The sequence below is a fragment of the Neopelma chrysocephalum genome, unplaced genomic scaffold (assembly GCF_003984885.1).
Source record: "Neopelma chrysocephalum unplaced genomic scaffold, ASM398488v2 Primary Assembly neopelma1_118, whole genome shotgun sequence".
NCBI classification, from domain to species: domain Eukaryota; kingdom Metazoa; phylum Chordata; class Aves; order Passeriformes; family Pipridae; genus Neopelma; species Neopelma chrysocephalum.
In genome coordinates, this window is record NW_020897780.1 from 228,194 (window position 1) to 242,579 (window position 14,386).

Genomic DNA, 14,386 nt, shown 5'->3' on the forward strand with positions numbered 1-14,386 from the left:
GGGCATCCCTGGACATTCCTGCTGGAGGAAAATCCCCAAATCCCGCCGGGCAGGAGCCCCAAACCCTCCAGCCCCTCATTTATGGCCCAGACAGGCAAACCCGTGTTTGTCCCGGGAGAACTCGGGAGGACGCTCCCTCTCCCAGGAGGGTGGGTTTGGATCCAGGGATTTGCAGCTGGGTTGTCCCAGACCCTCCTCAGCCTCCTTGGAAAGGCAGGAATTCCCACTGGAATTGTCGGTGCTGCTCCCAGGGATCCAAACCCCTCCAGCCCTGGGAGGAGAAAAGCTGAGGAAAAGCTTCCCAAGGCTGGGCAGGGACGGGGAGAATGAACATCCCCAAACCCTTGACCTCCCCCATATTCCATCCCTGGGATTAATTACCCGGCTTTAATCACAGCTGGAATAATTGCCTGAGTCAGCAGCAGGAAAATTTTACCTGGAAAAACCATCCCTGGCTTCTCCCAGCAGGACTGGAAATTTCCTGCCTTCCTGCAAGGCTTTTTTTTTTTTTTTTTTCCCACCGCGAGGAGAGAAAAAAAAAAAAAATCTATTTTTTTTCCTAAATCTGTTTTTTTTCCAGGAAATTGTAAATCTATCTTTTTTTTCCAGAGAATCTATTTTTTTCAGGGAATTGTAAATCTCTTTTTTTTAATCTGTTTTTTTTCCAAATCTGTTTTTTTTCAGGGAATTGTAAATCTATCTTTTTTCCAGGGAATCTATTTTTTTTCAGGGAATTGTAAATCTTTTTTTTTTCCAAATCTGCGGGTTTTTTTCAGGGAATTGTAAATCTATTTTTTTCCCAAGGAATCTATTTTTTTCAGGGAATTGTGTGTTTTTTTCCTGCCACTGCTGAGGACGGGGAGGCCCCTGGGATGTCCCCTCACCCCTGACATCCCTCCCCCCAGAGGGATTTAGGGGCATCACCACTATTTTGGTGGTTTTCCCCGGGTTTGTAGAGCCCAGAAATCACCCAAATTTCCCACCTCGGGCCTGGCCAACCCTCTGACAGATGTTTTCTATAAATAACAAAACTCAGGAGCACAAAAAAGCTGCAGAAACAGGGAAAGCAAAATCCAATTAGGCTGGAGAAATTCTTGCCCAGGTCTGGGGTTAATCATCTCGCAGGGCACATTTACAGCCAAATAACAGAGATTTTTCAGCCCTAATTCAGCTTTTCTTTGGGCAAAACCTGCCCGGGGAAGGGGTTTGGAGGCTCATCCCCATCCCTGTCTCCCCGAATCCTCGTCCCATCTCCACTTTTAAAAACAAGGATGGGAAAATCTGAGCCAAAGAACCACGGGGAAAAAATAAAAGCAGAGGGAGCTGCCAGGAGGAGGGAAGAGCTCTGGAGTGTGCTTGGCTCTCTCCAATAATAATAATAATTGATTTTTCTCCTGCTGCTCTCCCGGATCCTGGCCCGGGATGTCCCCTGGGAAGGGGCTGCGGAGCAGCTTCCACTTAAACGGACAATTTGTTGCTTTAACTCGCTAAAAACCTCAAAAGCCACACCAAGGCTGAGGGAGCTGCTGCTCTCCTGCCCCGGGGCCTGGGGGGGGTTCAGCCCTTCAGGGACCCCCCAGAATTCCGGGGGAAGAGGGAAAGAACATCCCGGTTTGGTGCCAAAGCTGTGGATCCTCTGGGAGTGGGATGGGCAGGGAAGCAGATCCAGCCCCCGGACGGGGGGGGTTTGTCCCTAAATCAGAGCAAAAATAAAAACAAAACGAGGCAGCAACTGGTTGGGATGGAATAAAAAGATAAGGATAGTAAAGTAATAATAGTAAAAATGAAAAGACGGAAATCTTCTGGTGGAGGCGAGGCTGGAAACGGTCCTGGGGGGGGAGCAAAGCCCTGTCCCTGCTCCAGGGGCTCCTGATGGATTCTGCATCAGGCAGGAATGGGATAAAACACAGAAACAGGCACTGGCAGGGGAGGGAAAAATCCTGGGCTTCCCCCCCTCAGCACGAGGGGTCACTGGGGGGGTCACTGGGAGTCACTGGGGGGTCACTGGGGGGTCAGTGGAATGTCCTGGGCCGGGAGGGATCCCCAGGATCTGCACACCTGGGATGTGGCCACTGGATCCACGAGGAGCAGCCACATCCTTATCCCAGGCGAGGTTTTCCAGGAGCGAATCCATCTGGGGGATCCCTGGGGAGCCTGAGCTGTCAGAGCTCTCCACGCTCTGCCTCCTCCTGACGGGGCTGCAGGTGGGAAAGGGCCTTGGAGAGACAGAACCCGCTCGGTTCCGGGGGAAAATGGGAATTATCCACCGGGAAAAGAGCAGCCCGGCAGCTCCTTCCTCTTCTTCCTTTCTTTTATTTTCCCTTCTTCCTTTTCCCTCCCTTTTTTCCCCCTCCTTTTTTTCCCCCTCCTTGTTTTTCCCCTTTCTTTCCCTCCCTTTCTTTTTTCCTTTCTTTTATTTTCCCTTCCTCCTTTTCCCTTCCTTTTTTCTCCCTCCTTTTTTTTTGCCTTCCTTTTTTCCCCCCTTCCTTTTCTCCCCCCTTCCCTTCTCCCCCCTTTTATTTTCCCTTCCTTTTCTTTCTTTCCTTCCCCCCCCTTCCTTTTTTCTCTCTTCCCGTTTCCCCTTCCTTTTTTCCCCCCTTCTTTTCCCCCCTCTCCCTTTTCTTTCCCTCGTTGCTCCAGAGCTGCTCCAGAGCCAAGTCCGGCCCTGGGTGACCCCTGGATCCAGGTGGGACACACGGATCCAACCCCACCTGGCTGCCCCCCCTCTTAATCCTGCCCAGATCCCCCAAACCGAGCCCAGACCAGGTGGTTTTCCCGGGATAATCCGATCCCTGGGACGGAAGCGGCTCCGCTCCCTCGGCCGCCCCCGGCTTGGAGCCTTCCCAGGCTGCTGATGGAGTGAGAGCCTGGAATACTGTGGGAACACCGGGGGAACACCGGGGGACACCTGCCCTGCCCCCTCTGGAGCACGGCCACGCTCCCCTCCTGCAAAAAACATCCAGGGTTTAGGGATTATAAGGAATTTTTGGGGCCGTTATCCCGGGGGGTTTGTCCGTCCCTCCGGAGCAAAGGGGGGAAGGAGTTTGGGATGAGGCTGGAAAAGCCCTGAGGGTTCCTGGCCCAGAGGGCAGGGGGGGAGTGTCAGGGGGAATAATGGGGCCAGTGGTTGGTTGTGGGGCTGAGCAGGGGGAGCAGGGGAAACGTGTCCTGGAAAAGGGGGAAAAAGGGAGGGGGAAAAAGGAAGAGGAAAAAAGAAGGGGAAAAAAAGAGAGGGGAAAAAGGAAGGGGGAAAAAGGAAGAGCTCCCCAAACCCTTTTACCCTGGTGGGTTTGGATGGACATAAACACTCCAAATCAAACCAAAATGTGACATTTTATCTGTTTTTGGAGCCTTGGTGGCTTTTTAAAGGGAGACTCTTCCCCCTCGGGCTGGGGGGACACGAGGGGCCAGCCTGGTGCTGGTTTTATGGATCTCAGGAGGCTCCAGAGGCAAAAGGAGCTCTTGGATTGGGAAGAGGGGGTTGGATAGAGTCGGTGGAGTGATTCACCAGGAGGCTCAGGCAGCTCCAGGAGCCTTTCCTGGGCTGCCCCACCGGGCATGAATTTGGCTGGAATCTACCCTTAATCCTGCCGGGCTGGGGGGGATTCCAGGCAAATATTTTAAGTGCTTCTGGGGGATTTTTCCTTGCCCTGGATCGGTGTGTCCAGCTGCTCAATCCACACGTGAGCAGGAGCTCCTGTTTCCATGGGAATTTCCATGGATTTCCCCCCAGGGTGTAGCTCAGCCCCTTCCCATCCCCTTCCCTGTTCTGGATCAACATCCCCTCTGCCCTGAGGTTCCAATTCCCTCTTTTCCAGCTCTGAGCATCCCCCCTCTCCCCTTGCTGGGACATCTCCCCGTCCCCACCCGGCGCTGGCTCTTCCCGACCCTCTCCTGTGGCTCATTCCGGCCATTTATCCCCCCCTTTGATCCCCCTGATGCCCCTCTCGGGTTCCTCGGGGCTGCATCCATGTGTTTCTGGTTAGGTGGCCCTGACAGATCGAGTTTTCCAGCTCTCTTGGTGGGAACCAGGGCTCCAAGAGCCGGGAAATGTGTGGAGGCTGCAACCCGAGCCCGGCTGCTGTCCCGGCTCCCCCTCCCTGGCCCTGCTGGGAGAGCAGCTGATGCCAGAGCCGGAGAGAAGAGGGGGGAAAACAGCCCCAAACCTCCCAGGGAAAGTGGAAATATCTGCAGGAATCCATCCAAGGGTTGATTCCATAAATCCCAGGCCGGGGCTGTGGGAGCAGAGGGTTCCTTTGCAGGGATCAGATCCCAAATCCGGGGCTGGGCTGAGCTGGGGGGGTCTGGAGGGGTCTGGGCTGCAGAGGTAGCACCCCAAAAACCCCTGCTGTCAGCTCAATCCTGAGAGAATTCCTGGGAAGAGATTCTGTTCTCCCGTGCCCAGGGAATGGAGCCCTGGATGCAGCTCATTCCAGAGGGATTCCAGCTAAGCTGCCCCAGGGCTTCCCCACCCCTGGAGAGGGACCAGCACAGCACCCCTGGGTGCTCAGAGCACCCCTGGATGCACCTGGCTCCTTCCCTGGGCTCCCAGGATTCCCAGTGCCTCTCCCTGCCCCTTCCCTGGGCTCCCAGAATTCCCAGTGGCTCCTTCCCTGGGCTCCCAGTATTCCCAGTCCCTCTCCCTGCTCCCGGCTGGTGCCGGTGGGAGACAAAGAGCCCTTGGAGGGCTCTGGGGATGTGAGTCCAGGGCTGGCTGGGAATGGGGGTGAGGGCTGGGAATGGGGACAGGGGTTGGGATGAGCTGTGAGGGCTGGGATGAGCCGTGCATCTCAATCCAGGGCTTCACCCTTTCCTTGGAGCCTCTGCTCCGAGGTTCCTGCTGGCATGGTGGGACAGGGGAGGTGTCCAGGGCCAGCCCTGCCCCTTGGCTGGATGATTCCTGGTGGGAGCTGAGTGTTTTCCAGGAAAAGGGTGGATGGAGAGGACGCTCATCCCAGTTCATTCCCGGCAGTGCCTGTTGGGAGAGGGAAAACTGGGCTGCAGCCCAGGGCTGGTGCTGAGCTGATCCATGGGAAGGTGGGAATCCCAGCCAGGGAGGTGGGAGAGGCAGGAGGGGTTTGGATTGGGAGCAGAGGAAGGAGCTGCAGGAACACTCCGGTGCTCCGGGCTGGCTCGGGGCCACCCTGCCCGGGTGGCTGTGGCTGCTCCCGGCCAGAGCCTCTGGAATTTCAGCCTCCCTGGTTCCCAGAACCTGCTCCTGCCATCAGCCAGGCCCCCAGCCCCGCTCTCCATGGGCGGCACATCCCCCTCCTGCCTTTTCCAGAGGGGCCAAGAACAACAGCCGGAGGTGGGAAGTGCCCGGGGCCGCTCCGGAACCCCCGGATCCCTCTGGATCCCTGACTTGGGATGGGGGAGGACGGAGCTCCAGGGCCTTTGGGAGGGCAGGAGCGGGAAGCAGAAGCGGACAGCGAGGCAGGCAGGAGGCAGGGATGGTGGGAAGAGGCAGCAAGGGGGCAGGGAACAATCCAGGGCATTCCCAGGATTCCCAGCCCACACACCATCCAACACTCCAGGACCTGGGATCCAACACTCCGGGTTCATTCCAGGGGCTCCAGGAGAAAACCAGGGTCCCATCCAAAGGGGGATCTGCTGTGCCAGGGCGGGAGGAACGGCCCCACAAAAACAAACAGGGAGCATCCCATGGGACAGGGGCTGCAGAAACAAACAGGGAGCATCCCACGGGATGGGGGCTGCTCCGGAGGGTTCACGGGAGCACTCGGAGCCTTGGCTGCGCTTCCCGCCCCGGGAAGGCTCCTGGAGGGGGGGCTGAGCCTGGGTAATGAGGATTGGGATGTCTGGGAGGCCTGGTTTTCCTTGGCTCAGGGCTGGGATGTTCCCCACACACACACACTGTGCTGGTTGTTGTCAGAGCAGGCTCGGGACGAGCTGCTCCAGGGGGAACTTTATCCCGTTCCTTGGATGCTCTCCGCTTCCAGACGCCCTGTGGGAGCTGCTGGTGGTTGGCTCTGGCTGGGAAGTCGTTCCTGGAGGCCGTCTGGGCACCCCCAGGGATGGTGGCACTGGGTGGTCCTCATCCAGAGCTGCTTTGGGGCGAACTCAGCCCCCCAGACCATGGCCCCGGTGGGCGGGAGTGCTGCCAGCATCCCATAATTAGCAGCATTATCCACAGGGATAATATCCAGGGCATCCCTGGAGCTGGGAGGGGGGTGCCAGTTGTTCCTCCTGCTTTATCCTTCCTTTTGAAGTGGGAATCCCCCCGCTCTGCCCTCCCAGCCGGGGCCAGGGCGGGTAATTCCGATGCCACGGGGGCAGGTGGGAGCAGCTCCCGGCTGGAGCAGCCCATGGATCCCATCCAGGATCCCAGCCCTGTCCAGCTGTCCCAAATCCAGCTGTCCCCGTGCTGGGGGGGGGATACAGGGTCAGGATCCCTTTGGCTCCACCTGGGACAGCTCGGGAAGAGCAGCCCCTGCTCCTCTCCAGGCTCCAGGAATTCCCCACGGGAATTAAAACCGGTGGAAAAGGGGTGCTAGGGGCTGCTCTCTCCCTGCAGGAGACCCTTCATTTCCCGGGATCTGGAGCAGGGATCTGCTGCTGGATGTGCTCTGCAAAGACCAGCCCAGGTGTGAAGTGCTGCCCTCCCAGTACAAACTGGTCCTGCTGGGGCTGAGCTCGGCTCCTTCAGTGTTCCTAAAGTGCCTCAGGAAATCCACTTCTGCTCCCGGAAGCTTTTGGGATCCAGGTGCCAAAAACCCCTTTAACACCCCCGGATTTATCCAGGATGTGATGTGAAAGATCCCACCCTGATGTGGGTCATGTTTGCCTTGTTTTATTAAATTATCTCCCGTTAAACTCTTCTCAGTCAGATTTTATCCCTTTTTATCCCCTTTGATCCCCTCTTAGAACAAACTTCGTGCGTTCCAAGGTTTATCCCGAGGTTTATTCCCACCCCTTGCAGCTCCAAGGAGACACTGGGTCTGTGGAGGGGCCGCTTTTCACACCCCTTTCCCCACACAGGGATCTTTATCCAACAAAACAAACAAACAAACTAATGGAGGAAACCAGATCCCAGCAGGCAGAGGGGGAAGGGGCGGCAGAAAATGGATTTATTCCTCCCATCTCCCAAGGATTTTCGGATGGCTGGAGGCAGCCAACGATCCCAAAGGGACTCTCATTTTTCCAGGGATGCTGGTTGTTGTATCCCAACAATGGGCATGTCCCAGCCTCATCCCCTCGGGCCCTTTTCCCTTTTCCAAGCTCATCCTGTAGCCCTTTTCCCGCTGTTTTCCTGCTGCTCCTCTCCTGGGTCTCCCTGGGAACAGGCAGTGATCCCATTCTGTTCCCAAAATCCCCACTCCACACTATCCAGGGCATTTCCCAGGGGGGCTGAGCTGGGGAGGGGTCCCTGCCCCATCTCTGCATTCCCAGCCTGCTGTGAGGGATCCCAGGGAGCACAACCTCCTCATCCATGGGGGGGAGCATTCCCAGAGCATGGAATTGCTTTGAATCCCAGACTGGCAGCACCATTCGGCCCCACTCCACATTTTCCCTCCCTGGGCAGGCAGAGGAGTTTGGGAAGCCCAAATCCAAGGTCAAGGGCGCCAAGGGAAGGGTTGGAGGATGGTCTGGCTCGAAGGCCATCAAAACCATCCCCCCCCCCATCCATTTTTTGGGTAAACAGGATGCTGGGATCCCATTTCACCCGGATCTGCTCCCAGCGGGGCCGGGGTTGGAGCAGCTTCTATTTATTTGTTTCTTCCTCTCGTCGGGAATCGGAGGGTTTGGAGCGGGCAGGAAGCAGGGGAAGTGTCAGCTGCTAAAATCTGCAATTAGAAGTATTTGCAGGGACTTTCACTGCAATCCTAAAACCTCCTCCCAGGGGGAAGCGGGGATGGGAAGCGGGATAAGGTTTCCTCCCGCTCCCACTCGTGCCGGGGCTGGACTTTGTTTGGGAAGAGGTGATGATTTACCCGGGTGATCCCAGGGCTGGGGGGATTTATGGAGCACTAAAACTGAACAGCCCTGTCTTCATCACCACTTGGGTTCTTTTCCTGCAGGAAAGCTCGGAGACATTCCCTTCCTTCCGGGAAAAATCCCGGCTGAGCAGCGGAGCCCTCCCGGCTCCTTTCCCAAAAAACCCCGTGCTGAGCCCGGATTCCCACAGTCTGACCCCACGCAGGCCCAGCCAGGGGGGTGTTCTGCAGATCCCCGAGGATTCCATGGGAATTGGGTGCTCTGGCACCGTCCCTGCCCCATCCAAAAGTCGGAGGATCCTGATCCCGACCCCGCTCTCCTGAATCCTTCCCGGAGTTCCCCCCTCCCCCTGGGGCTGCAGGTGGAGCCAGAGTTTCCTTGGGTTTGAACTGATGTGGGAGGGGTGGGAGAAGATGGAAGGTGGAGGGAATTGTCCCTCGGAAAAACGACCTTTTTTGGTTCCTCCGGGAAGCTCCCGGGATTCCTGAGGATCCCACGGCCCCTGGGCAGGGACAGAGGGGCTGGGAATGGGGGCTGCAGGAGAAGGAGAAGCTCGGGGGTGGCACAGGATGGGCAGAGCAGGGCTCTGGAGCAGAATTCCACGTGGGAATTCCGGCTGCGTCCCGGGTGTTCCGCACCCACCCCGTTCCCTCCCATCTCCTGGGATGAGTCAGAGGGGCCTGGGACGGATCCCCCAATGTGGTGAAAAACCTCGGGGGTCATTTTTCCGGGCGCTGCTCTTGTGGCCGAGGCAGAAACCCAAACCCTGTGAGAGTCGTGGTTTGGGCTTTGTCGGGAGCACAAAACCTGGAGCAGATTCCTGACGGGATTGATGCTGCCCTGGCAGGAACCAGACCCCAAAAGTCTCCTCTCTATTTATTCCCTCTTTGAATGCTTCCATTTTTGGGGCCTTTCATCAGCCCAAGAGCAGAACTGAGTCACCTGATGGATGAAATATTTCCCTGATAAGCCACTTTTTCCCCTTGTTTTGCTCCCAGGGCCAATCTGTCCCCACCAGCTGCTGCTCCTCACGGAAACATTCCCTCTCCACAGCTGTTTCTCACTAGGACATTCCTCAGAGGTGGATTATTTGTCATTCCCCTGCCTAATAATAATAATCCTTTAATGCATTTTTTGTCCCCCAGTGAAGGAACAAAAGGCTCCCACGTGTTCCCAGGGTGACGGTGCCTTTCCTCACACACGGACGGGGTTTGGGCTCTCCCTGCCCTGCCTAAACCCCAAATCACACCCTAAATCCCAACCCCCAAATCCCAGCGCCGAGTCTGAGGGTTCCTAATGCGACAGGAGTGTTTCACACCCGCTGGCTCTCACGGAACAGCTGGGAAAGGGAAGGGGAAAGGGAACGTTTCCGACATTCCGGTGGCCGGGGGGGATCCCCCACTTCCCCCCTCCCCTCCCGCCTGGGAATCTTGTGAAAACCTTGGCTGTTAATCCCGTGCTGGATCAGAGGCTCTTCCCAAAGGGGAGGGTTGTGGTTCCCTGGAACAGCTCCGTGGGGAGCGGGGACAGATGTGTTTGGCCACGGCCAGATGTGCTGGGGGGCTCCTGCCTCGGGGGGAGCATCCCTTGGGAACACCCCCAGTGTCTCTGGGGGACAAAGAGCCCTCCTCTCAGTGGGTTCTGGGGTCTCTGGTGGGGAGGGACCACCCTGCAATGATCCCTCCTCATCCTCACACCCTGGGGGGGTCCGAGCCCAGCGCCAGCTCCTGGCAGCACAAACAGGGAATTCCATCCCTTGTTCTTGTTTTTTCCTGCTGTTTCCAGCTGGGGTTTCATCCAGGATGAGGTTTCATCCCATGCCTTGGCACAGGGATGCCCCTCCAGCTGCCACCAGCCCCCGGACTGCCCTGACTGTGGCACCGTGTCCCGATGTCCCGGCCAAACCCCACCATATCCTGATATCCCGGCCAAAATCCTCCCTGGAGCAGGAGCTGGAGCATCTCCCCAGCCTGCCCTGCCAGGCAGAGCCCTGCCCAGCCCAGCTGCCAGTCCAGTGGCCACTGGAACACGGGGACAGCCCTGCCAGGGGCACAGGAGGGAGTGGGAATGGCAGGATTCCTCGGGACTGGCAGGATTCCTCGGGAATGGCAGGATTCCCCAGGACCGGCAGGATTCCCCAGGACCGGCAGGATTTCCTGGGAATGGCAGGATTCCCCGGGGGTGTTGGATCCTGGGCTGTCTCTCTCCCCAGCCAGCACCTCAGAGCCAAAGTGTGGTGCTTTCCCTGCCATTCCCGGGCCAGCAGCTCCACCAGGACACGGGACCAGGAGCTGGGGAGGGATTTGGAAGCAGGACCAGGAGCTGGGGAGGGTTTTGGAAGCCCCACCTCGAGTTCTTGCTCCGCTCCCACGTCCCGGGGGGATGCAAATCCAGGCGTTCCAGTTTTTGGGATGTGGCCGGGGGTGAGGGAGGCCTGGGAATCACGGCAGCACCTTGGGGGGTGGAGGTTGAAACCCTCCCTGCCAGGAAAACCTTCAAAGGAGGGGTCAGGGCCCCGACCTGGAGCCTGTGGGAGCCGCAGGCCACCTGTGAGTTGGTGCCAAAATTGGGGCGACTCAGGAAATTCCAAAGCACTTTCTCCTGCTCTTGTTTGTCCAAAGGCTCATGGCCCCAGCTGGCTTGGCCTTCCAGAGGAGTCGGTGTCTGGAGCAGGCTCGGGCTGGGATTTGCTTCTCGTGGCTCCCTGTCCCAATGGGAAAGGAGGGGATGTTTTGGGAAAGGAGGGGATGTTTTGGGAACACCGGGAGGTGCCGGGAGCCAGACACAACACTGCTCCTGCCTGCAGGAGAGATGCTCCCGAGGCTGTCTGCCTTTGATTCCTCCTCCTGGAGAGCGATTATCCCGCCCAGAAAAGCCTCCTTATTTCAGGGGACTTCAAAGGAGCTGCAGGTTCCTCTGGGAACAAAGTCCCGGTGTCGGGTCAGGGCTGGGCCCCTCTGCCCCGGCCCCTGGAGCTCCTCAAAGCCCTCAGCCCTGGAAAAAGATGCTTTCCAGGCACTGATCCCACCTGCAGGGCTCCATCTCCAGCCGGGATGGGACTGGGAGAGCCCAAACCCACCTCACCTGGAGCGATGGAGTCACTGCCCACGCAGGGACCCCCCACACCTCCCACCCCTCTGCTGCTCAGGGAAGCACAGGAATTCCCAGCTTTCCAGCTCTCTCATCCCAAGCAAGTCCTGCTTCTCCTCCTGAGGAGGAGGCAGCGTTCCCAGAGCTGGGTTTGGACGGGGCTCGGGATCAGAGCTCAGCTCCTGTTCCCTCCCCGGCCCCTGCTCGGAGCCTCCAACTGTGCTCAGGAATCACGTTTCCCAAAGCCAAGGAACACTGTCCTGGCCAGGGAATGCTCCTCATTCCGCCCTGGCAGAGCACTGACCCCGGGCTGCCCGGGCAAAGGCTGGGAGGCACTTTGGGGCTCGTTCCTGCAGTCGGGAGGGGATCACGGGAAGGGCTGAGATGGGGCTCGAGGGCCCTGGAGAGACCCCCCGGGCATTAACCCATGTCCAACCACCCCAGGGAGCTCTCTGGGACCGTGTCTGGATTCCCAGGGCGTTCCCAGTGCCAGGTCTGAGCTCCTTGGGCAAAGCACTGAGATCCCAGTGGGATGTAACCAAAGGAGTTCCCACTGTACCCCCACATCCACGGGAAACACAGGAAAGCAGGACAAGGGGAATGGGTTCCCGCTGCCAGAGGGCAGGGTTGGGTGGGATATTGGGAAGGAATCCTTCCCTGGGAAGGTGGGGAGGGCTGGGATGGATTTCCCAGAGGAGCTGTGGCTGCCCCATCCCTGGGAGTGTCCAGGGCCAGGCTGGAGCACCCTGGGACAGTGGAAGGTGTCCCTCCGTGGAACTGGGTGAACTTTAAGGCTCCTTCCAACCCCGAACCATCCTGGAATTCTGTGGAAAGCCGTGCAAGGACCAGGCAAAGGGAACAGCTGGAGCTGGAGCCCCCCGGGCTGTCCCACCCCTGGCAGGGGGTGGGTTGGGTTGCAAAGAGGCCGAAGGGAACTCTCCCGAGGGCTGGGATGTGTTTACCTGCCGGCTCTGATCTTATCTGCCGCCAGCTGCCGGGCCGGGGGTTATCTGTGCTCTGTCCCCTCTGGGGACCCCCAGCCCGCCGCCAGCCCCTTTGTCCGGGGGGTAACTGTAGCCAGGGAGGGCCGGAGCGGGATGAGGAGCTGAGATGGGGTCATTTGGTAACCTGGTAACCCGATCGTCCCCTTTTCATCCGGACAAAGGGGCGATCACAGCCGGGATTGCAGCGGGGAGGTGTGGAAAGGCCCCTGACCCCCCTGGGCTCCCTTTCCCATCCTCCCCCGAGCCCCACTGGGGGTCCCAAATCCCTCTGCTCCGCCCGCAGATCCTGGGATATCAGATCCCGGGATATCGGATCCCGGGATATCGGATCCCGGGATATCGGATCCCGGGATATCCGCGTGTGCAGGGGGATGAAACGGGGGCTCCCCTGGGTTCGAGCCGATGCTCTGCAGCTCCAACCCACGGGCTCCTCTGAGCCAAAATTCCCGGTCTCTGCACTCAGCCCCGGCTGCTCCCCCACGTCCAGAACTAGGGCTCCATCCCTGGAGCCCAGATCCAAACCCCCCGGGCCGGGCAGGGACCGGAGGGGGAGCGGGAAGGAAAAGGGGCGAGGGAGGAGGGCGGCAGGTCAGGAACCTCTTGCTGGAGGGGATTCAAGGCTCAGTCTGGACTCAAGAGAAGGAAATTGGAATCAAATCAGCTCCCAACGCCTGCTGGAAACGGGGGCAGGATTTATGGCTGGGGCAGAGCCGGGTGGGGCATCCCGGGGCTCCCCCCGAGGGTCCCTGCGGGGGATAAAGGAGGTCGCTCTAAATCGCCCCATAATCATCCCCAAATCACCCAAACCCACCCCAAATCAGCCCCAAATCGCCCATTGCAGCCCTGACAGCTGGAGACGCCCAGTGTCGTCCCTGGGAAACACCCAAAAGCGGCACAAATCGGCCCGAAAATCAGCTTTGAACAGGCACGATTAACCCGCTCAGCATCCCGGGTTTGTCCCGTGTCCCGGCGGGATCAGAGCGTGGCCGTGCCCCAATTCCAGCCCCCGGGGGTGTCCGGGGCTCTGTTCCCCCCCCGGCATTGTCACCCCCAGCCCACAGCGGGACCCGGCAGGAGCCGCCTGTAAAACGAAGCGAGTTAATCACGGGGATAATTGGAACCAGCGGCCGCGGCTGGAAAAGCAGGAGCAGGGAAGGGGGTGGGAAGGGGGGGGGGGGGGGGGGGGGGGGGGGGGAAGGTCTTCGGGGTTTTGTGTTTGTGTTTTCCAAGGCAGGGAACAAATCCCTCTGGTTGCACGGGCAATTCCCGGCGACTCCGAGCGCGGGCTCGAGTCGGAAACGGTTCAATCCCTTCGCTCCGAGTGTAAAATTGAGGCTCTGGGGAAGGAAAGGGGGGGTTGGGGGCTCTTCCCTGGGGCTGTGGGGGCAGCCCTGAGTGTGGCTGTGCCCAAACCCCCCTGGGCAGCGGCCGGGGGGGGTCAAATCCTCGTCCCCCAGCCCTGGAGAGCAGGACTGTGCTGCTCTCCCAGCCCCACATCCCACATCCCACCCTGTGCCCTCATCCCGGGCTCCCTCAGGAGAACGGGGTCCTCCCATGGGACTTCTGTGCCACCCACAGAACTCTCCCGGCTTTTTACTGCCCTTCCAGCTGTTCTGGCAGCAGCAGAGCAGGGGGAAGGGGAGGCAACCCCTGCCAGGACCCCTGAGCCCAAGGCTTGGCTTTGGGGGGCACGGGGGGGGCCCCTTTCCCCAGCCATGGGTCCCCTGCCCGGCTCGGGTGGCACCACCAGGACCCAGTGGCTTTGTTCCCCTCCTCACTGACCTTCCCACAACCTCATTCCTTAAACTGCCCTATCCAGCCTGTCCCCACCACCCTAAAAAAAAGAAAAATCCAGCCGCAGGTCCTTGATTTTACCCCAAGTTTTAGCCCCAAATGCTGCTGTGGTGCCTCTGGCCCGGGCTGGGGACACACGTGCCTGGGAGGACACACGTGCCCAGAGCAGGCAGGGCACGTGCAGGGGCACTGCTGCTCCCCCGGGGCTGTTTTGGAACAGCCCAGCCCTGGCCCAGGCTCAGCCTGGCCCTGGTTTATTCCCCCCCTCCCCAGATCTGCGTTTTCGCCTCCGATCCTCTCTGACCCTGCGGTGTCTGAGTGGCCTTGGGGCTCTTCCAGGGCTCAGCCGACGCATCCCTCCAGAAAGGGCTGATTATTCCAGGCTGGAAAGCGAGTCCGAGGCAATTAGAGACGGAACAAAACCCTTCCAGCGCCGGAGCCACGCAAGGGGAACAGGGGAGAGTCTGTGTGGGATGGATCTGAGCTCAAAGCCAGGCTGGGGCTGTTGGGAACGAGACTCTGCTGCTGCTCGGGAGCAAAACCTC